The following is a 24,238-nucleotide window of genomic DNA, read 5'->3' as shown; positions in this document are numbered from 1 at the left end:
AACCCGAATTTTATTTCACATAAAAACACATAGGCTATTTTCACAAAAAAATATGTAAATATATATTTTTCAGGAAATCTATTATAAACACATAAATCTTGGAGTTTTTTACTTAAATATTTTTTTACAAGAACTTTTAAACATTTTAAAACTAAATCAATTATGTTACTCAGAAGTACGTTATCTTTTTAATAATTCTTGGTTGCTTCGTGTTTCTAAGCGCTGTGTGGTGTATCCGTGATCCATTTTTGTAATAGTATCGCCTCAAGTTCTGAGAACTGCTAGGCAGCATATCAATGTTATTATTAGAGAATAAATTAACATGGACAAGGAGGAGAGATCTTGCAACACATAATTAGGAATGTTTATTGTTGCTGAAGATGATTTCATTACACGCCTTGTTTGTGAAACACAACAGATAAGAGCTCGGGTATGAACATTATTTAATTTAAACAAATCTCTCGCCTCTCGCTCATGTCCATCAAGTTAGGCAATACGTCTTATTGTGATTCCCTGTTACCGGGCTTCGTCAATCGATATCCTTCAAGATATACTGAAAGATGGTTGTTTAAAAAACGATTTGGCTTTCCTATTAGCAAATCTAAGCTTTTTGTGTGACTCCATAAAAAAACTCGAAACATCCAAAAACCTGTTTTCTGAAACACGGAGGTGCGTGCCGTGGAAATTAAACCAGACTCGCTACCAGGTTCAGAAGTACAAGTACTAAGGGACAAATTCCAGAATGTATTTGGGAAAAACAGTGGATATAAAAAAATGTTTAAAGTTGCTTAAGTATTGGAGGGTGTGCCTGTAGGTGAAATTGACGGTGTTTGTGTTTGTGACATTCCTCTCTTTAAAAATGTACGTCTGAAGTCCTGTGACGTGGAAAGATCGTTTTCACAGTATAAGTCATTCAAAGATAATCGGCATGCATTTGTGATGGAGAATTTGTTGTTCACTGCAATTCTCGGCCAACTACTAGCACTCAAGTGTGGTTGGTGAGTACCTAGTAGGGGAGAGTCGGGTAGTATCGGACATCGGGTAGTATCGGACAGTGCGTTTCTTTCATCTATCACCTGAATGACATGGTTACGTTTCTTTATGCGACATCACAGAAACGTAACCATGTTAATCAGGTACTATCATCCTGTGGTAGATGAAAGAAACTCACTGTCCGGTATTACCCGATGTCCGATATTACTCGACTCTCCCCTAACATTTTTTTTCCAAGCCAAGTAAGGTATTTTTGTCATATTAAAAAAAAATATTTTTTGATTTTTAGCAAATATTTTCGTACTTTTTAGCACATAAAAATAAATATATTTAAATTTTTTAGCACATAAAAGTCCGCTCCCTAGACATCACGCCCCGTGTGGAAGGGTGCCTGCAACAGCACAGGTGGGTCCGTAACGTGTTTCCGTTCCCGGTTTATTGTGAACCAGCCTTTAAAACTTGGCCAACTCTCCGTTCTCGTTTCTGGGCTCCGGTCAACTTCTCGTTAATTGTGAATACTTACATTTAAATATATTTATTTAAAAACCGGTTTTGAAGGTTAGAAATACTGTTACCTTCGTCTTCAGGCGAACAAAAGAGTAAAAAGAATTTGTCGTCGCGTTATAAAAAGATTCAAGCTCTGTATTGGTTATCAAGTAGAAGGTGCAGAAAGCACTAACAATATAAATATCGTATATTATAAACAAGTTGTCCCTTGAGCAGAGCTGTGATAACTTTTCACTGTCCATATGCTTAATTAAAAATACGCGGGATAAAAATAAGCAAGACATGGCAACATGGCCTTGTAATGTTCAGACATACACTGCACGCGATCCGCGTCTTCGTTAACCTAATGGATACAATAACAAACACTGGACTGGTAAGAAGTCTTTCTATACACCTATGTTGCCTAGGACTGCATTCTACTCATCGGAATTTGTATAAATGGCCTAATGCAAGACCTCAACGAGTATAATACTCTTCTCACACTTTTATCTTCCGGAAAACGAAGGCATAAACAAACTCTGAAACGGTGTGAATTGTAAACTGCAGTAATAATAATAATAATAATAATAATAATAATAATAATAATAATAATAATAATAATAATAATAATAATAAAATGACTCGGTTCAGAGAGAAGTTTTATATGATATTCTTATTGAATTTGGTATTCCCAAGGAACTATTTCGATTAATTAAAATGTGTCTCAGTGAAACGTACAGCAGAGTCCGTATAGGTCAGTTTCTGTCGGATGCGTTTCCAATTCACTGCGGGCTAAAGCAAAGAGATGCACTACCACTTTTACTTTTTAACTTTCCTCTAGAGTATGCCATTAGGAAAGTCCAGAATAACAGAGAGGGTCTGAAATTGAACGGGTTACATCAGCTGCTTGTCTATGCGGATTACGTGAATATATTAAGAGAAAATCCACAAACGATTAGGGAAAACACGGGAATTTTACTTGAAGCAAGTGAAGAGATAGGTTGGAAGTAAATCCCGAAAAGACAAAGTATATGAATATGTCTCGTGACGAGAATATTGTACGAAATGGAAATACAAAAATTGGAAATTTATCTTTTGAGGAGGTAGAAAAATTCAAATACCTGGGAGAAAAAGTAACAAATATAAATGATACTCGGGAGGAAATTAAACACAGAATAAATATGGGAAATGCCTGTTATTATTCGGTTGAGAAGCTTTTATTATCCATTCTGATGTCAAAAAATCTGAAAGTTAGAATTTATAAAACAGTTATATTACCGGTTGTTCTGTATGGTTGTGAAACTTGGACTCTCACTTTGAGAGAGGAACATAGTTTAAATATGTCTGAGAATAAGGTGCTTAGAAAAATATTTGGGGCTAAGAGGGATGAAGTTACAGGAGAATGGAGAAAGTTACACATCGCAGAGCTGCATGCATTGTAGGCTATTCTTCACCTGACATAATTAGGAACATTAAAACCAGACGTTTGAAATGGGCAGGGCATGTAGCACGTGTGGGCGAATCCGGAAACGCATATAGAGTGTTAATTGGGAGGCCTGAGGGAAAAAGACCTTTGGGGAGGCCGAGACATAGATGGGAAGATAATATTCAAATGGATTTGAGGGAGGTGGAATATGATAGAGACTGGATTAATCTTGCTCAGGGTAGGTGCCAATGGCGGGCTTATGTGAGGGCGGCAATGAACCTACGGGTTCCTTAAAAGCCAGTAAGTAAGTAAGTAAGTAATAATAAGAAGTTCAAAATAGTCTAATTGTAATTACTGTGTTACAAGTCATGAAAACAGCAATAAAATATAAAAATTATATTTTAGAAATTAATGTCGGATTGAGTGAATTTATTTGTGATTAATAAGTTGCGGTCAAGCAATAAAAATTCTTTCTCTGTTTATTTGATTTTTTGTGATTTTCCTTGTTCCTGGTATGCTTGAAAGTTTATGAAGTTAGTGTGGAAATATATTTTCGTACTGTGTGATAGCGTATGGATTTCCCCATATTTGGCGTTCGTGTAGATCACAGATGGCCTCTCACGGCGCGCACTTGCAGTCTCAAGCTCTCATTCAGTTCGCTACTAATACTGCCAGACAGTGTTGCCAACCCCAAGTGCTGGAATTCCCTAGTCATTGCTTGTTTTCTCCCTAGAAAGGACTAAATTTCCCTAAAAACTGCAAAATATATTAAAGAAAAAAACAATTATTTAATCCTGCGAGTTAATTAAAGTATATAAATCACTAGTACGTCCAGTAATGGAATATGGTGCTGCATGTTGGGATCCTTACAGATTAGAACATATTAAGACACTGGAAAAGATTAAAAAACGGGCTCTCAAGTGTTGTCGGAAAAATTCAACATTAAAATGGGACACACTCACGGACAGGAGAACGCGAATTCGATTATGCGCACTGTTCAAAACATACAGAGGTGAGCCTGCCTGGAGAGAAATAAAAAATAGGTTGCAGCCGCCAAATTACTCTTCAAGGAACGACCACTCATATAAATTGAGGGAAAGAAGAGGGAGGACGGACACTGGAAAGTTTTCTTTTCTGAATCGTACTATCAGGGACTGGAATGCTTTACCTGCAGACTTACTAAAGGCTTTACCAACAACCAAAAACGTATTTAAAAATAGGCTTAAGGACTTTACTAATAGACGGTAATTATACACTGTATGTAAAGGATGTAAATGATATTTTGTTATTGAAGTGTTGTATCAGTGAAGAATTATGTTGTGTCAGTGAAGTGTGTTGTGTCAGTGAAACGTGTACCTGTCAGGGAAGCTTTATAGTTTATAGTGACAGTACAAAGTATTTGAACAGTGAAATGTTTTTGAAGTATTAGTGAAATCAGGATAGAATCAGTGAAATGTGTCGTAGTTCCAGTGCAGTGAGTGAGTTGACAGCGAAATGAGTGTAATGTGGAAAGGTACTTGTGCAGATATGAACATATCATACTCGTGGGTTTTAGTTCGAACTTAGATTTAAGATACAAATTAGATTTATTTTAAATGTTATTTTAAGTGATCGTGCGTCATTTAATTTAGGATATCCCGTATTATTATTATTATTATTATTATTATTATAAATTATTGTTAGTATTAATTATTTGTATTAATTATTGGTATTATTATTAACTGTATTTTTAATTAATAAGTTTATTATTATCATTATTGAGTGTAATTAGTTACCACTGCCACCGGGTATATACCCATTGCAGTGTGAATACATACATACATACATACATACATACATACATACATACATACATACATACATACATACATACATACATACATACATACATACATACATACAACAGCGGATTTATGTTTTATACAAAAAAAAAGTTCAGAAAATTTTGCAAGTAACAGAACACACTCGCTATCAGCTTTTTTATTTCATGCCTTTTTTTAATGTAAAACCCGTAACAAATACCCATTTCTATTATTTACCTACTTTATTAATAGGCTTGAAATTATTTTATGCTCGACCATGCCGAAATGTAGTAATTATACACCTGGTAGCAGCCCTTTAATGGATCTCATTAAAGTACACCTATTCATTAAAGTTCAGTTTTTCCATCAATCAGAAAGCACCACTGTAGCAATATGAAAGCGCAAGTATCGATTATTCTCGGATATGCAATCGAAAGACAACTAGCGAAACGTCACGGAGGCTGGAAATCCAATACTGTCGCAGAAGGTTATGTTCTGTTACTATAATAATTAGCGTTAATTGTAAATAATATTCAAATAAATTCAATTTGTCATCTCGTTTTTCAATGTCTAAATCAATTTCCAGGTTATATCAAGAATAATGTTCATTTTACTCTCTAGATTATATCAAGGTCAATGACATTTGTTCCTCGGAAAAAATCAATACTTTCGCGTCTGCGCACATCTCACAATTTACGAGATATTGCACAAGGTTACTTCCGCTCCCCAGTCAGATAAGAATAATATGAATAGGCCTACTTATGAATAATTTCAAGTTAGAAATATGGCCGAGCATAAAAAGTCGTATGAAACTTGCATATAATGGTAATTAAGACGCTCGTATGAAAATTATGAAACTCGCTTGCGTTCGTTTCATAAACATACTCGCGTCTTAATTACTACCATTATAGGCGCGTTGCATAATGTACTATTTGAGCTGACAATTTTATTCCTTGTTTTTGTTTTCATACTGTATACAGACGAGAAAACCTTTCCATAGAAGCAGTAGAGTGTGGTAATGTCAAAATACTGTATGCTCAGCAAAATTAACATGGGACTGGAAATACCACAGTAACGTCATTTTCTTTATCTGAGCAATTTCGTCCCAAAAAGCGTTCACATATATAAATTCATCTTTATTAGAAATTAGTATTGTGCAATAATCACCACTTCTTGTCAATATCATTTATATGTTCTTGTTTTATACAAGAAAGAAATTCGGCTGCTAACGAAGCAACTGACATACCTGTTTTACCAAGAACAGAATGTGAAGTAATTACGCCAAGTTTTTCAAATCAAAGTCATTCAAATGAAAATTTTTAGAACATTTGCTGTAAATTTTCAATCAAGAAACGAGTGTCGTGAGCGAGAAAATCTCAAAACATGATCCAAAAAAGGTTCCCTAGAATCAAACCTAGTTTCCCTTTATTGCGTATGTTTCCTCTACATCTAGGGAAATTTCCCTAGAGTTGGCAACACTGCTCCCAGAGTGCCCATTCAACAGACACATCGCCTGCAACATGAGTGCACGGAGGAGCTCTGTGTTTAATTCTGAATGGGAGGAGAAATATTTTTGTGTGCCAGAAAACGAGGAGAGGGTGTTGTGTTTAGTGTGTCGAACAATATTATTAGATACACATAACATTATGACTTGAGAGAACATTTTACGAATTATCAGAGGAGGCCTGAGTGAAGGAAAGATGACTTATAGCCTATCTATCATTTCCCTACCCTCAAGTTTGTTATAGATAAGGAGACAGAACGCAATTTCTGAAGTATAATAATAATAATAATAATAATAATAATAATAATAATAATAATAATAATGATTTATTTTAGCTGGCAGAGTTAAGGCCGTAAGGCCTTCTCTTCCACTCAACCAGCAAAAGTGTATATACATATGCATGAACTTACAAAGAATCCAACAATTTGATTTAGATGAGAGTTACATGTATACAAGAGTTATTTACGAATTAAACAACAAAATACTATGAACTATTAATTAAACACTGAAATAAACTGTGTAGCAGAATTAAACTAAAATACATAGAATGTTAATATATTTCAAATTATATTAGATAATAGAAAGAGATTATTATGAGACAATTTTGAAAATACAGCACAATCAGGATGATGTCTAAAGAAAAAAGTAACAGTGTAGTCAGTGATAGTTTAAATCAGTATGATTGGAGTGAAATGCTAATAAGGTTATCTTTTAAGCTGTTCTTAAAGTTGTTTGTTGTCTTGCAGCCCCTAATACTTTGTGACAAGGAATTCCATTGACGCGAGGTGGATATTGTAAAAGATGAGGAATAACAAGATGTTCTATGAAGAGGTATATTTAGCGTGCCACAGATAAGTGATCTGGTATTTACGTCGTGGTTAGAGTATAGATAAGAGAAACGAGACGAAAAGTAATTTGGTGTTGAGGTGTGCAGAATTCGAAAGAGTAAAGACAAAGAGTGTGAAGTTCTGCGTTCTTTAAGTCGGAGCCACGAGAGACTTGCGAAGGACGGTGATATGTGATCATATCGTCGGATGTTGCACACGTAACTGACGCACATATTCTGAGCTCGCTGTAACTTGACTGACAGTTCAGAACTTAGGTCACTTAACAAAACGTCACAATAATCGAAGTGCGGCATTACTAGGGTTTGTATAAGGATGTTATGACAGATCTGCTAAAAGAATTCACTGTCAGACTCAAAGATCTGAAACCAATGAACGAAGAATAAAAGTTTTTTCCCCCCTACAACCCCCCCCCCCTCTTCTCATTACAATATTGCTGATGCTCCACACAAACAGCAAAGGAACTTCTGATATTGCGAAAATAGCACACCGCTGCCTGCGTCACAAGTGATGGGCCTGCATTACCAGAAAAAAATTACCAACAAATTCGTTGTTTTCCAGGACATATTGTGGCTCTCTTCGGTTCGACTTTTATTTGCGAACAGTTTATCAGCAGACTAAACAACTAGAAGAATAATGTTGGAAGCCGCGTCACTGATGGACATTTAGTACGCTCCAAAATAGAACCAGAGTTTGACGCCATTGTAAACAAAAGGAAGTGTCAGCTTTCAGTAGGCACATCAAAGTAAGTTTTAAGACAGAGACAAAGAAATCGAAATAAATATTTAGATAATTTACGTATCTTCTGCGTAATTTCACAGTCTACTATATACAGTCGCGAAGCTCAATATGTAGTAAAAATGCAAACATGGGTAGTTGCCCACCACTAGGATCGCTACTATCGCCTCATCATCGCAGATCTCTCTCCTAGCAGACGACAAAATATGTTACACTTTCGTTGTCGTGTTCTTTTGGAAAAATTAACACCTTCCTTCAATTATTGAAATATTAAATGCATGAAGTTAATTTATTATTTTAATTAAGTATATTAAATTCCACCATAAACTCGAAGATATCTGCAAGAAATAAGTAATATAATTTTTGTTTGTGCAAAACGAACTGAAATTTACTATAATAGCTTCACTCATTCAAGATTAGCGATAATTAACTATGAAACCAATAAATATTAATTTGCATTTCCCTTTACAACAATAATAATGGAAATCTGAATTAATGGAGTAACTTACGCGTACCGGTACTTGTAGTGTAGGCTTACGTAGTTAACAAGGTGGGATGAGGTTAAGCAATAATAATCACACCAGAATTGAAAATAAAACGTGATCAATAAATTTTATTGTAAGAGACTTTTTCTACGTCTCTAGTAAAGCAATAGATAAAAATAACAACAAAATTAACAGCTATAATTAAAAACATATCCTCTGAAAAAAAAAGTAGGCCTAAGCAATAATAATCCCACCAGAATTGAAAATAAAACGTGATCAATAAATTTCATTAAAACAAACTTAATTTTTCTACGTCTTTAGTAAAATAACACATAAAAATAATAACAAAATTAATAGCTACAATTAAAAATATACCCTCTGAAAAAAAAGTAGACCTAATCTTTATTTCTCTGGAAATTTAGCAGCCTAAGTGACAGAACTTTAACCGGTATCTAAAGTCCTTTCGGTTAGACTGAAACATTTCATTGTGAAATTTAAGGATATAATGTATTCTAACAGTCACAAAGAACTTCAAATTAAGAGTTTTGTTTCTGCACAGCATTCTTGTGGAAACCCAGGAACCTTTCTGAATCTTTCGGAAACCGGAAAAAAGGATAACTCTGGCCTCTTTCTCTTACTGTTGCTACAATTTATAGCACTACAAACGTCCCATATTATTATTCAAATTATTATCTTTTAGCCATTAACATTTTCATTACAACCAATAACGAACATTTCACAAGCATCAATGTGAAATACGCAACGAGCTAGCACTCGATAGAAATACGACACAGTCCAAAGTCGACCATGGACAGTCTATTGTTTCTAGTTGCTAACCGCTTGGAGCGCTTTATCACGAGATTTGCAAAAAAAACACCTCAAGCTTCGCGACTGTATATAGTAGTCTGTGGTAATTTTGTAAAGTAAATACCCATTTCCGGCGATAATATAGATTTTCATGTTTAATATCCCAAACATTTATAGGTTTTGCGTCAATAAAATAATATGTAATTGTCAATTAATTTGTGATTGTTATAATAAAGGTATAGTCCTAAATTTTTCTGTATTTCCGTTTACAAGACTGTATTTTTCTCTATTCTTTTCAATAATTGCTTATTACGTATCGTAATATGTTTTATAAATATAATATACCATAGTACTACATATATTCAACATCATTCCGCTATAAAAATGGTGAATAGTAAACTAAAATTTCACTCCTGGGACCAAGAATCCGCCACTTAAATCTTGTGTTGGCAGCATAACCTATGGTAAAGCATCGAGCTGTGTGCATAGAACAAGCATGTCAATTGATGCCCATAGGAGCAAGCGCGCGCTTTAGAGCTCAGGAGAGCCTGAGCGTTTTACAGAGGAAAGGAAAGAGACAGACGAAAGAGGTAGTATATACCGCTTGGTCGAGCTATATACAGGGATGGCCAGCATTGATTCAATAGATAAAGGGAAGAGAACTTATTAAAACTGTATCCATGTTAATTTTTAGATTTGCCTGAAAAGTATAAGTGCATTATAAGAATGTAAGTTTTAATTTTAATGCTCATTTTTCACAAGTTTGATTTTTTTTTATTGAAAAGAAATATTTTCTCAACTTTCCGTATAGAAAAGTGAAATTTTCAGATATAGGCCTATTTATTTTGTAGCCTTGCAGAATGTTTTCGTAAATCTAATATACCATATATACGTATTACTGAAGATACTGTATTCAAAATTTTGAAAATATTCGCATGGAAATTGTTTGTAAGGAAATGAATTAACAAAGCAACTACTGTTACATCATAAGCAAAAGATACGTGCCCATGTGTTGTAAAAATGTCAGTTCTATAGCTTCAGCAGATTTCGAGAAAATAATTTAATATTCTGATGATAGGAAGTTGCTCACAATTAATATCACCTTAAAAGCATAATGCGATAAGAGTTTTGTTATGTAATATTACTTACACTTAAAACAGATACAGTACCTAGGTAACTTTGCTTTGGATTGTAATATTGTTTTGATTAGTTTATTGATCACTTTTGTAAGGCTAAAGATACAATCAATATAAATTCCAACTTATTATGTCATACTCAATCTCTTTCTTTGGAATATCATTTTTTTTATGAATAATGTGTTTCATTCACTTAATACAGTATAATATTATACTACTATGGAATTTAAGTGAATATTCTTTCTTAACTCTCTATTATGTTATTAAGATTTAAACCACAAGTGCAATATTAAGAAATCAGTGTTTGTACTTTTGTTTTACAGACAATATAGATAATATTAAACAGAAAGAAGCCATATAAAAATAACGACATAAAATTTCACGTTCCGTTTGAAGTTTGTGCACCACTGTTTTCTTAATACAACAGGCTGCTTATTCATATATACAACCCTTCCTCTTTCCATACTTTGCGCTTGCTCTCCGCGCAGAACGTCAAGGTCAGAAAAATGCGCTTGCTTTGACATTACTGGCATAGAAGATCGCTGCAGGTGCATCGAAGACTTCCAACCCCTGGTGCAGATGATAGGTTTGATTATAATCAGTTAAGTTTTAGTTCTTTGCTTAAACGATCATGGAAGCGACAGGACTAGCGAGGTGCTTGGTTTCCTTATTTTATTTCAAGGAGTGCAGTTCGGTGGCTCCTTTGAACACCCATTTACAGATTTATGACTACACAACAGCTCTGACAATTCCATCCTGTCCCCTAATCCCTACATCGCACAGTTGTCACAATCCTGATGACCTTCGAAATTATGCAGTAAAACTGACGGGATTCTTGGAATTCGGAAACGATGCGGCAACTCTGCCTCCACGTGGATTTGACGGGCACCTGTCAATTCTTCTGAACGAGGGTTGTGATTGGTTACTAACAAGAGAAGACAAGATTTCCGTCATAGTAAGGAAGACATTTATTTATGACAACCAATTATTAGGGGGCAGTAGAAGGTCTGTCGGCAAAGTCCTTTCTATGAAACTGCACTCCATGAAAAAAAAATAAAGTATACTTTCTTTTTCTTAAGACATGGCGTATTATCCGATAAATGTCATTGTAGAACTGTGGAAAGAGTTTTTAATTCGTTTGTTTTACGACGCTTTATCAACTGCTATGGTTATCGGCGTGTGAGCGAAAGGAAGGTGATAAATACCAGCGAAATGAGTCCAGTGCCAAAGTTACCCATTATTTGCTCTTAATGGATTCTGGGAAAATCTTGGGGAAAAAAACCTCAACCAGGTAACTTGTCCCAACCAGGTTTTGAAACCTGGACCGCAGTTTCGCAGTCCGATATGCAGACCACGCAGTGGACTAAGCGAGTTTTTTTTAATACGGTCGAGGATCAGTGACAGGTTAGGTTTAGTCTGTTCAGGCTTTTGGTATGCTTTTGTGTACACCTTTTTTGATAGGAAATTGAAAGGAGGAAGTAGTGTAATTGTGCTACGTTTATGAGAAGAAAAATATTTCGTTTTTTTTTTTTTTTTTTAATTATCCATTTTTAGCGATTTTTCAGTACCGTAAAATGGGGTAACTTTGCATCTCCAGAGGGTAACTTTGCACCATCTGTGAAAAACTTTTTATATAGGTCTAGGGGTGTTTACGTGAACCAAATGTATCTGTTCATCCCTTCCACCAATAGATGGAATATGTGTAAAGTATTTTTCCACTGTTCGTGGTCATAGAATTTGTTTATGGTATTTCTATACTTTAACAACAGAACGTGTTCATAATTGATTGAAATATAGATCAAATTAATTACCTTCCATCACAGATGGTGTGCACAATCTCAAGATAAATTATACGTGTATTTATTCCTTATTCATCCATTCAGACTTTCTAGTTTCACTTGTGCAGCTGTTTTGTCGGCAAATGGTGTTACAGAATAATTTTCTAATCAAGGTGAATTTGAGGCTAAATTGGGGTTACTTTGCACCATAACACAAACGAAGATTTTTTAAATTTTAATTGCATTATTTTCATTTGAAGACCTTGCATGAAGTTTAAAAACGCTTACTATAAATCACAGCTAAATTACTTGAATTTGTATTTCTTTCTATCACATATTAAAGTCACACATGGTCTCTCACTGCCAAACTTGGTAACAATCTCCAAATATGCCAAAGGAAAATGCTGAGAAGGATACTAGGCTTATCAATGAGGAACAGAGTTCCAAATGAAGTGCTCCAAAAGATGTCAGCAATTGGTTCGGCTTTGACAGGTACCAGGGAATAAAAACAAACAGTGCTGTCATCAAAGTAGTGACAAAATCATTCAAATCCTGCAAATGAACTGAAAGAGGAGATGTAATTGGGAGACTAAATCCACCCAAGAAAGTAACAAAGAAAGGGCTTGCTTATATTCCATTCCAGAACTTGACACAAAATAATACGTACAATTTTTTACAGTTAATCACGTGCTGTTATCTCGACTTGTCATTCGAAAGAATTGAAAATATTTTTGAAACAACATTTTAGAAGAATGTGACTATTCACTTACATTGAAACTTTGTGTAGTTTTTTCTTTTTTTCAAAAAAGTTTTGTCCGTGTTACTGTTTATAGTAGTTTTTGAATCTGTGTTTCCATTTTTTCTGTTCTTGATACAGTATATTTTTACTGTTTAATACAATGGTGCAGTGTAACACCAGCAGTGGCAAACTTTGCACCACCCCTCTTAAAACTCTGGCAATGCAGAGTAACCCCCAACTATGAGTAACTTCGCACCAATTTTTGGCAGATTATAAATTTCAAAATACATTTATTTTTGAAGATATGACTGGCTAAATACATTCCCGCATACCCCTAGAACGTACAAAATAAATGCCCATCTCAAAATTAGACATTTAAAGACTACATATAAATTGAAAACAAATTTTTAACTAGAAAAAGGTGCAAAGTTACCCCATTTTAGGGTAATTTTTGTTTCTGAGAAACCATAAAATATGACCATTTTTAAAGGAATTTTTAAAAAGGCCATAATGGTAGGCTACAGTTTTACCGAATAATTAAAATATCGCTTACTACTTCATCCAGAAATTATCATGAATTCTTTACGTCATAGTAAAAAAATCATTTAACACTCCGTAAGAATTAACCAAAAACAACTAGGTACTTCAGTTATTGTATAAATGCATCATATATCCGCAATGATACTATTGGCGTTCGTCGTTATGGCCCAGTGAATAGCAACGCGCGCTTCCCAACCAACTGGTCCGTCGTTTGATTCCCAGCGTGGGCGGAGATTTATCTACGTTTCACGGAACTAAATGTCTGTCTCGTGTACTGTGTTTTCCCTGTAATGCTCCGCGATGGCCTTACATCGTGCTGACTACACGCTCGAGGAGGTCCGCATTGTGAGATCATCTAGCAGTGACACAAAAATATATTCTTCCCTACACCGCGATGGAGTACATTTGGTAAAAAGAGAAGAGGTTAAATACCAAAGAACTTCCGTTTATTCCACCGTTCATAGATGAAAGTGCACAATTCGAGGCGATCATTAGACAGGGCTTGCTTGCGTTTAAAGACGACTATTTTCCCTTGATCTAAAATTCTACACAAATGGAATAAAAAAATATTTTACCGTGGGTCAAAATGATCAAAGTTGAGTATTTTCCGTCGATATAATTGGCAGCATGTACATTTCCGAAGGTTACGGTACTGGATACTTTAGAGCAAAAGTGACATATTAATTAATTGGCTTCCTTAATTACGGTGAAGATCACAGAAAAAAGGTGAAGACGAGATTGTCACGGACAAAAGCAAAATGCCAGGTAATAAAAACAAAACACAAATCAAGAGCTTACAAACGGAGAAAAAGACGTTCAGAAAAACTACTGAATGAGGATAAAACAGGCCTACTAATTTATATTAATTTTATTATTATTATTATTATTATTATTATTATTATTATTATTATTATTATTATTATTATTTATTACAATTACAATAAACATTACGTTGTATGCATCGGAATAATAGACGCTCAAAACTTACATGTTATAATAGTAATATACGTTACAAGAGCGGTATGTTGACGTTTTCTCGGAAATTAAAAAAGCTCAACTACGTTTCGCTTTTTCAATCTTTTCCTCGAACATGAAAACAAACATACCGCTCGTGTATCGTACATTATTTTGTGCGAAGATCGTTTATTATATACCTGAAAGACGAATTTCTAATTAGTTGCAATGAAATCTCCATGTTGGTTTCTGTTTAATGACGGCAACTTCGGAAAACCAAAATATCTTTCTTCAAACATTGTTGCTATAAAATGTTTTCTGTGTTTACTATACTCCAGCAGGCCGTGATATACGTCTGTCTTTTTTTTCCCCCAGTCTATAAATGCGAACTTAAAGCAAACGGTAAGGTTATGTAATGATTTATTTTTCATTTTAATATTTTAACATTATTATTTATATAACATATTGCAGTAATAACATCGGCAACTGGAATCTTGTTGATTTTTTCACGGCTTCCTTAATGTTACTTGTATCAGGAATGCAATAAGTTTCGTGGAGTAGTAGACTTTACTTAATTTTTGCTAATATTTAAAAACAATAATTAACATTGCAATTGAGGTGAAATTGCAGTGGTAAGTTTCCAATTTATAATTATTACTATGTTAAACGTCTCTAAAAATAATATGTTAAAAGCCTAAAGCAGTAAAATGAATGTCGCGCTTAAGCAGTAAGAATAGGGAAATTGTTGTGTGTGTTACGTTGGGAATACTGAATGTGGTATTTCACACTTACCGCGTATTGGTTCTGTGCGGAAAACAAGCAAATACGCACGATCTCGCACAAAATTACATTTCACCCAACGGGTACAGCTAGAAGAAATGTGGGACGTCTCAGAAAGCTATGGATAAAACAATAGTTGCATACAGGCTAAGAGTCCAGACACGAGTGGAAAAAAAAAAAAACAAGATTGATGAGTAGATCAGTAATTATTAGAGATAAAGGAAAAACTAGCGATGAGGTAGTTCCGGTGATTTTGGAAGTGAAAACGGTCGAATTTGTGAGGAAATTCTTGCGGAGATGGATTTCAAAAGTTCAGGATTTTATAGGGAAATATTTCAAGAAAAGGAAATTGTTCGGAAATGCAATAAAATACGTATGAAATGAGAGGTGCGTGGTAATGGAAGTGCAAACGTTGTGGTTTCTAGTGAAGCAAAGGAACGTAGGGACATAAAACACACGATACGATGTAATGTGAAGAACGTAAAACTTGTACTAATTAAATAACCACTGGAATACAGTGAAGCACAACAAATAGTAATGAAATAGACACAAAATTCCTATATTGTAACTTCGTTTTCACGTCTGTCATTATCCTGACTATTACACTCTTACTACATCCTACTACTTTTGACCAATAAAACGGTACGAAAGGACGTATTTCGACCAATCATGGCTGCTTATCGCACAATTTTATCGCGTCCCTAGCATTTGTTTAATTTTATCGCGTCCCTAGCATTGGTTTCTTTGTTTGACAACATTTGAAACTGCACTGGTCTGTACGTCAAAAATATATATACAATTACAAACCACTCCAGTCGATGCACAGCAGTTTCAAATATGACTCGCATTGGCATTCAAGAACAAGAATTAATAAAAATCACTGATCATACCTATCCATCTTCTGAAATCCGATTTACAAATAAATGAAGAGCGCCATTCGGAAATCCTGAATAGGTTGAATACACCATGTAGGCCTAAATCAACGAGTTCCACTTCTATTACGCACACGTCCAATATAACATCAATTGAACCACCAACCACATTCAAATTTGAAAATTGTACATTTAATAATTATTCCTTTTAAAATTATTCATTCTGAAATCCTGAATAAGTTGAATACACCATGTAGGCCTAAATCAACGAGTTCCACTTCTATTACGCACACGTCCAATATAATATCAATTGAACCACCAACCACATTCAAATTTGAAAATTGTACATTCAATAATTATTCCTTTTAAAATTATTCATGTTTATTTTTTATGTCGTCGTCGTTAATTAAAACTTTTCTAACACTTGTGTATATTAGTTAGGTTATGTTATAGCTTCTGCTATATGATATTATGGATAGTCACGTATCAGAGATTGTTTAATATTAAGATTTATTGAAAATCATCTGTCAAGTGACGTTGATTACTGGGATTCGGATAACTGAAGTGGAATGCAACTGTCTTAATAAAAATGAAACAATCATCAAAGCTTTCTTGACTAGTAACCGTCTACAGAGTTCAATGAAGATTCCATAGTTGGCACAAGTGCCATCTAGCGTAATGGTGCAATAATACATTTGAAGATAGGTTTATTTTCGTAAGTCAATTAATATTTTATTGTATTGGAGTACTTTGTTACTTATAATCTTTATATATTTTCTTCTAATCGTGTAATAGTCAATTAAATCCCACTCGAGTTTTGATTTTCTCTAGATAAATCTGCTCGTGTTCCACTCGCAGATTTATCGATAAAATCAAAACCTCTCGTGAGATTACTGTTGACATCACTAAACAAAAATCACGAGACTTTGAAAATCCTGCACAGATTCATATATGCAAGGCATAATAAGAGCCTAAATTAACCTAATCTGTCACAGATTCATATATGCAAGGCATAGCCTGAGTGTACACTAGCGTGAAACGTTCATAATGTCACCAAAATTATGTTGGTATTACAGAGGAGACAGCTGAAGGTGTGGAAGCGAAGTGGGAAGGGAACTACCTCAGCGCTCGTTTAACCAAGACTATTACACTCCTACTATGTCATACTACTTTTAACCAATAAAACGGTACGAAAGGACGTATTCCAACCAATCATGGCTGCTTATCGCACAATTTTATCGCGTCCCTAGCATTTGTTTAATTTTATCGCGTCCCTAGCATTTGTTTCTTTGTTTGCCAACATTTGAAACTGCGCTGGTCTGGACGTCAAAAATATATATAAAATTACAAACCACTCCAGTCGATGCACAGCAGTTTCAAATATGACTCGCATTGGCATTCAAGAACAAGAATTAATAAAAATCACTGATCATACCTATGCATCTTCTGAAATCCGATTTACAAATAAATGAAGAGCACCATTCGGAAATCCTGAATAAGTTGAATACACCATGTAGGCCTAAATCAACGAGTTCCACTTCTATTACGCACACGTCCAATATAACATCAATTGAGCCACCAACCACATTCAAATTTGAAAATTGTACATTCAATAATTATTCCTTTTAAAATTATTCATTCGGAAATTCTGAATAAGTTCAATACACCATGTAGGCCTAAATCAAGGAGTTCCACTTCTATTACGCACACGTCCAATATAACATCAATTGAACCACCAACCACATTCAAATTTGAAAATTGTACATTCAATTATTATTCCTTTTAAAATTATTCATTCGGAAATTCTGAACAAGTTCAATACACCATGTAGGCCTAAATCAAGGAGTTCCACTTCTATTACGCACACGTCCAATATAACATCAATTGAACCACCAACCACATTCAAATTTGAAAATTGCACCTTCAATAATTATTCCTTTTAAAATTATTCATGTTTATTTTTTATGTCATCGTCGTTAATTAAAACTTTTCTAACACTTGTGTATATTAGTTAGGTTATGTTATAGCTTCTGCTATATGATATCATGGATAGTCCACACCTGTGGAGTAACGGTCAGCGCGTCTGGCCGCGAAACCAGGTGGCCCGGGTTCGAATCTCGGTCGGGGCAAGTTACTTGGTTGAGGTTTTTTCCGGGGTTTTCCCTCAACCCAATACGAGCAAATGCTGGGTAACTTTCGGTGCTGGACCCCGGACTAATTTCACCAGCAATATCACCTTCATTTCATTCAGACTCTAAATGACCTAGATGTTGATACATCGTCGTAAAATAACCCAATATTATGGATAGTCACGTATCAGAGATTGTTTAATATTAAGATTTATTGAAAATCATCTGTCAAGTGACGTTGATTACTGGAATTCGGATAATTAAAGTGGAATGCAACTGTTTTAATAATAAAAATGAAACTGAATCAACAAAGCCTTCTTGATTAGTAACATTGCCATCGTGTATATAGATCGACAACTTCTCGACGAGAAGGCATTGCTCACTACTGCCATCTAGCATGTATCTAGCGTAATATTTGTAATGTTGAGATGGTACAATAATACATTTGAAGACAGTTGTATTTTCGTAAGTCAATTAATATTTTATTGTATTGGAGTACTTCGTCACTTCTAATCTTTATATACTTTCTTCTAATCGTATAATCGTCAATTAAATCCCACTCGAGTTTTGATTTTCTCTAGATAAATCAAAACGTCTAGTGAGATTACTGTTGATAAAATGATGGCGGAAAAGATCGACAGATCATATTTGCTTAAAAGTTGATGATGATGATGATGATGATGATGATGAATATATAACATTTCACTACATACGCGTATTTTATCACTAATTTCTTAAAGCACGAAACGTTAGAATATAGCAAAATAAATCACACTGAAACACGGTTTAGTACCATACGAAATTAAGAAGAGAAGGCAATTATTTATAAATACTGTACATTTCACAGGGAAAGGACTAAAAATACATCGAAATGGACTAACAAGTCTTTTATTTTCTTGAGGGTTCAGAGGAATTAAATAAACTTTTAAGATGTAAATAATAAATTGAGTTTCACACTTCAAGTCCCATGAGGCTGTGGCAAAAAAAAAAGACACAAAATTAAATAACATTGTTGATACATAGGGAAGTCAAAATCCAGAACACAGTACATCTTAAAATCCATGTTGAATCTTTCGTACACTACTTTTAACACTTGAATATAAATAATTGATTAAATAGCGATCTTACTCGTGTTGTGTAAGCATGTGCGGCTTACAGCTGTTTCGGTGCTTCTTCACACCATCCTCAGAGCCTACTAGATCTCGGAGTCATCTCGAACTTCGCTGCCTGTTGTGTGGGTGCGTTCGCAGCGAACAGGCAGCGAAGTTCGAGATGACGCCGAGATCTAGTAGGCTCTGAGAATGGTGTGAAGAAGCACCGAAACAGCTCACACAATTAACACGAGTAAGATCGCCATTTAATCAATTATTTATATTCAAGTGTTAAAAGTAGTGTACGAAAGATTCAACATGGATTTTAAGATGTATTCTGTCTGGATTTTGACTTTCCTATGTATCAACAACGTTATTTAATTTTGTGTCTTTTTTTGCCACAGCCTCATGGAACTTGAAGTGTGAAACTCAATCTTAAATAAAACACAAGTAAAAAAACAGTGAAGTTAATTGTACAAGGACATCATTTTATTTTTACTTGCATTTTTATTGTAGTCTACCTGCATTTCTGAATGTACTTCACTCCCACCCCTTCACTAATGTACTTGCTCCCGTCAGACACACAAACTTACGGCCGCTGTTGCATTCGAAGTCTTCAAGCACTGAAGTAAACACTGCAGTGTATAGTGTGTTTCAGAAATATGGTTGCGTTTTCTATAGAAGAAAGAACCTATATTAATAATATCGTACTAAAAAATTATTTTTAAGAAACGATAAATTCAATTTCAGAGAATATGCTTCAAAATGTTTTTAATAATATTCGTAAAGAATTGAAGCCTGCATTGTAATGAACGGCAACCATTTTCAGCAACTTGTTTAAAAATTCAGATTAGCTTATTTTGAATTGAGGTGGCTACAAGCAAAGGAATGCTAGTGACATTTGTAATAACATGAGTTAAGTGCATCCAGTGTAAGCTATAGTATCTAAAATTTTAGTGGCAAAGGGATATTTTAATCTCATCACACATAAAATTTAAATAAAAATTTCACCTATTTTACGAAAGCTTAAATATTTAAACCCCACTTTCTCAAAAGTAATTTAAGTGCACTTACAGCCCTTTACTTATGACCCCCGCAATTTAAATCCACTCTCTATATTGTATGTTAACACCAATAATAAAATTAATCTGCTAAATAAAGTAGACATTACATAATGAACATAGCCGCCTGAAAAGTTGAGTTTTTGAAAAAAAAAATGTTACTACTCTACTGTATTTTAATAAATTCCATAAAAGTGATGATCAAACTGAAAATCGTAATATCGTATTTCCCTACAACATAAATGGATACACTACTTTTCTCTCCTCCTATACCTAGTAAAATGATTTGTTTACATATTGCACTAGCAACATCAAACTCCTGTAATGGAAGGGGGCAACAGTGTTTCCGAGTATAGCCAGGTTAATGTTAAAAATGTTGGTAAAAATAAAGTGATGTCCCTGTAGAACTTTATTTAACTACAGTAATTCCTCTGAACCTATAAGAAAATAAAATAGTTGTTGGTTCATTTAGGTCTATTTTAACGATTGTCCTTATAAAATCTTCCTGTAAAACACACAGAAAAGTCAGTATTTGCAAAACAATTGATTTTCCGTGTTAAATCCTTGTGTATAATAAACTGTGTTACACAGTTTTATGTTGTAATGCATATACGCGGAGCAATCATGAAGGTCGTGTCGTATCCAAAACAAATGAAGGCCACACAGTCACAACACAACACCCTAAACACACTCTTCCATTTGCACACCACGCAAACACATATCACATAATTTCCCATAAGATAGGATCACTATTGCAAGAGCAGATGCGTGCCACGAGGCTCTTACCCCACACAAGGACGCGGCGAATCGGCAGACGATATCATGGCCACGACAACACAGCACGTGGACACAACCGCTTCGGCGCACAGCTGAGAACAGACTGGTAACGAGCGGCGCGGTTTTCCCTCCCGCCAGCCAGCTGGAACTTCCGCGCGTAACGACGGAGGTGAGCAACCCCTAATCTACTCAGCTGCATGCCGAAGCGTCTGGGCTGGCATTTTTTGCAACTTTTCTCGGGGTTCTCCAGAAATAACCGACATTCTAGACATGCTGCTTCAGACGGTTCATTTCCTGTCATACATTCGGTCCTACGCCTAGATATTTCAGGGAAATTCAAGGGGAAGTATGGTTTGATATGTTCTTGGTAAAAAATACAAGGTGTTAATGACAACAACGCTATGTTTGGGATAGGAAACCCATGGTCACAGACATGAAAAGTCTATGATACGTGGCATTAAGGGGATATATTTCAAAGAAATTCAAGGGGAAGTATGGTTTCATTCGTTCTTGGTATAAATACAAGGTGTTACTGAATAAAAATGCTATGTTTGAGATAGGAAACCTATGGTCACAGACATGAAAAGTCTATGATACGTGGCATTAAGGGGACATATTTCAAAGAAATTCAAGGGGAAGTATGGTTTCATTCGTTCTTGGTATAAATACAAGGTGTTACTGAATAAAAACGCTATGTTTGAGATAGGAAACATATGGTCACAGACATGAAAAGTCTATGATACGTGGCATTAAGGGGACATATTTCAAGAAATTCAAGGGGAAGTATGGTTTCATTCGTTCTTGGTATAAATACAAGGTGTTACTGAATAAAAACGCTATGTTTCCACTCAGAGAAGAAGAGTCTTGGACGGGTAGTTTGAGATAGGAAACAAACGTAAAATGTCTATGACACGTGGCATTAAGGGGGCATATTTCAGAGAAATTGAAGGGGAAGTATGGTTTGATACGTTGTTGGTAAAAATACAAGGTGTTAATGAACAAAAACGCTATGTTTCCACTCAGAGAAGAGGAGCTTTGAACGAGTAGTTTGAGATGGAAACCCTTGGTCACAGACATAAAAAGTTTATGATACGTGGCATTAAGGGGACATATTTAGAGGAATTCAAGAGAAAGTATAGTTTAATACGTTCTTGGTAAAAGTACAAGGTGTTATGAACAACAACGCTATGTTTCCACTCAGAGAAGAGGAGTCTTTGATGGGTAGTTTCAGATAGGAAATCCATGGTCACACACATGAAATGTCTATGATACGTTCCATTAAGGGGACATATTTCAGAGAAATTCAAGGGGAAGTATGGTTTGATACGTTCTTGGTAAAAATACAAGGTGTCAATGAACAAAAACGCAATGTTTTCACTCAGAGAAGAGGAGTCTTGGACGGTTAGTTTGACATAGTAAACCCATGTTCACACACAAAATGTCTATGATACGTGGCATTAAGGGGGCATGTTACAGAGAAATTCAAGGGGAAGTATAGTTTGATACGTTCTTGGTAAAAATACAAGGTGTTAATGAACAACAACGCAATGTTTTCACTCGAAGAAGAGGAATCTTGGACGGGCAGTTTGAGATAGGAAAGAAACTTAAAATATTTATTATACGTGGCATCAAGGGGCCATATTTCAGATAAATTCAATGCGAAGTATGGTTTGATACGTTCTTGGTAAAAATACAAGGTGTTAATGAACAAAAACGTAATGTTTTCACTCAGAGAAGAGGAGTCTTGGACGGGTAGTTTGAGATAGGAAACAAACGTAAAATATCTATGATAAGGGGGCATATTTCAGAAAAATTCAAGGGGAAGTTGGGTTAATAAGTTCTTGGTAAAAATACAAGTTGTTAATGACCAACAACGCAATTTTTTCACTTAGAGAAGAGGAGTCTTGGACGGTTAGTTTGACATAGGAAACCCATGGTCACAGACATAAAATGTCTATAACACGTGGCATTAAGTGGACATATTTCAGAGACATTCAAGGGGAGGTATGGTTTGATAAGTTCTTGGTAAAAATACAAGGTGTTAATGAAGAAAAACGCAATGTTTTCACTCAAAGAAGAGGAATCTTGGACGGGTAGTTTGAGATAGGAAAGCCATGGTTGCAGACATAAAATGTCTATGATACGTGGCATTAAGGGACATATTTCAGAGCAATTCAAGGGGAAGTATAGTTTGATATGTTCTTGGTAAAAAATATAAGGTGTTAATGAACAAAACCGCAATGTTTTCACTCAAAGAAGAGGAATCTTGGACGGGTAGTTTGAAATAGGAAACCCATGTTCACACACACAAAATGTCTATGATACGTGGCATTAAGGGGACATATTTCAGAGAAATTCAAGGGGAAGTAGAGTTTGATATGTTCTTGGTAAAAGTACAAGGTGTTAATGAAAAAACCGCAATGTTTCCACACAGAGAAGAGGAGTCTTGGACGTGTAGTTTGAGATGGGAAACTCATGGTCACAGATATAACAAGTCTATGATACGTGGCATTAAGGGGACATATTTAGAGAAATCCAAGGGAAAGTATAGTTTAATACATTCTTGGTAAAAAATGCAAGGTGTTAATGAACAAAAACTTAATGTTTCTACTCAGAGAAGAGGAGTCTTGGATGGGTAGTTTTTGAGACAGGAAATAGACGTAAAATGTCTATGCTGTTTTTTTCACTGTTCTTACCTTCAAGTAGCTTATCTACTCGGTAGAGTATGGAGTAAGGCTGTTGTTAAGTCTGTTTATACCCGCGTGTGTAGGATCTTTGAGTAGGGTTTCTAATGTTTCTATTGTCATGTTTTATATCATTAATTTTAACTATTACTAAACATATACTTATCAATAATACTTAAATTGATATTATGTATATTTTTTATGTTCTTCTATAGGCCTATTTTTTGTTTTATACAATATTATTGGTGTACGTTAATTTTTGTATTTCTGTATTACAATAGAACTACACCCGAACATACGGGTGTTCCTAATTTTTTTATGCTCTGTATAATTAATTTTTTTATAAATAAACATCAAATATTAAAAATATCAAATTTTAACGGATTTCAATTTGTTTTAATGATTATGATAATAGTGATTGTAGGAGATGAATCATAGTATGTAAATTTCCAATCCGACGTTTGTCTTTGTGACTGAGGGAAACCATGAGAAACGTCAATCAGATTGGGGGACGGACCATGGGGTTTGAACCTGTGAGTCATTTCGCTTACTCTAGCACGATGGATTATTTTCCAGCAGTAAATCAAATGTAGCAGAATTTCCTCGAACTT

The 24,238-nt window shown here is 34.9% G+C and overlaps 1 protein-coding gene across 4 annotated transcripts in view; it reads right to left on the bottom strand.

Annotated features, from left to right (window-relative positions):
- LOC138701923 (uncharacterized) overlaps window positions 1–24,238 on the bottom strand; it is a 441,575-nt gene that overhangs the window by 334,199 nt on the left and 83,138 nt on the right. For 3 of the 4 annotated variants that reach the window (XR_011332723.1, XR_011332724.1, XM_069829286.1), the window contains exon 1: window positions 20,953–21,091. The exons of the other annotated variant lie outside the window; for it this stretch is intronic. The gene's annotated coding sequence lies outside the window, so the exon portion shown is untranslated. Of the gene's footprint in view, window positions 1–20,952; window positions 21,092–24,238 lie in introns of those variants that run through there. 4 annotated transcript variants of the gene reach the window in all.

This window comes from Periplaneta americana, chromosome 6 (assembly GCF_040183065.1).
Source record: "Periplaneta americana isolate PAMFEO1 chromosome 6, P.americana_PAMFEO1_priV1, whole genome shotgun sequence".
Classification (NCBI taxonomy): domain Eukaryota; kingdom Metazoa; phylum Arthropoda; class Insecta; order Blattodea; family Blattidae; genus Periplaneta; species Periplaneta americana.
Note: the sequence above shows the minus strand (reverse complement) of the source record. Positions and strands in the feature narration are given on the sequence as shown.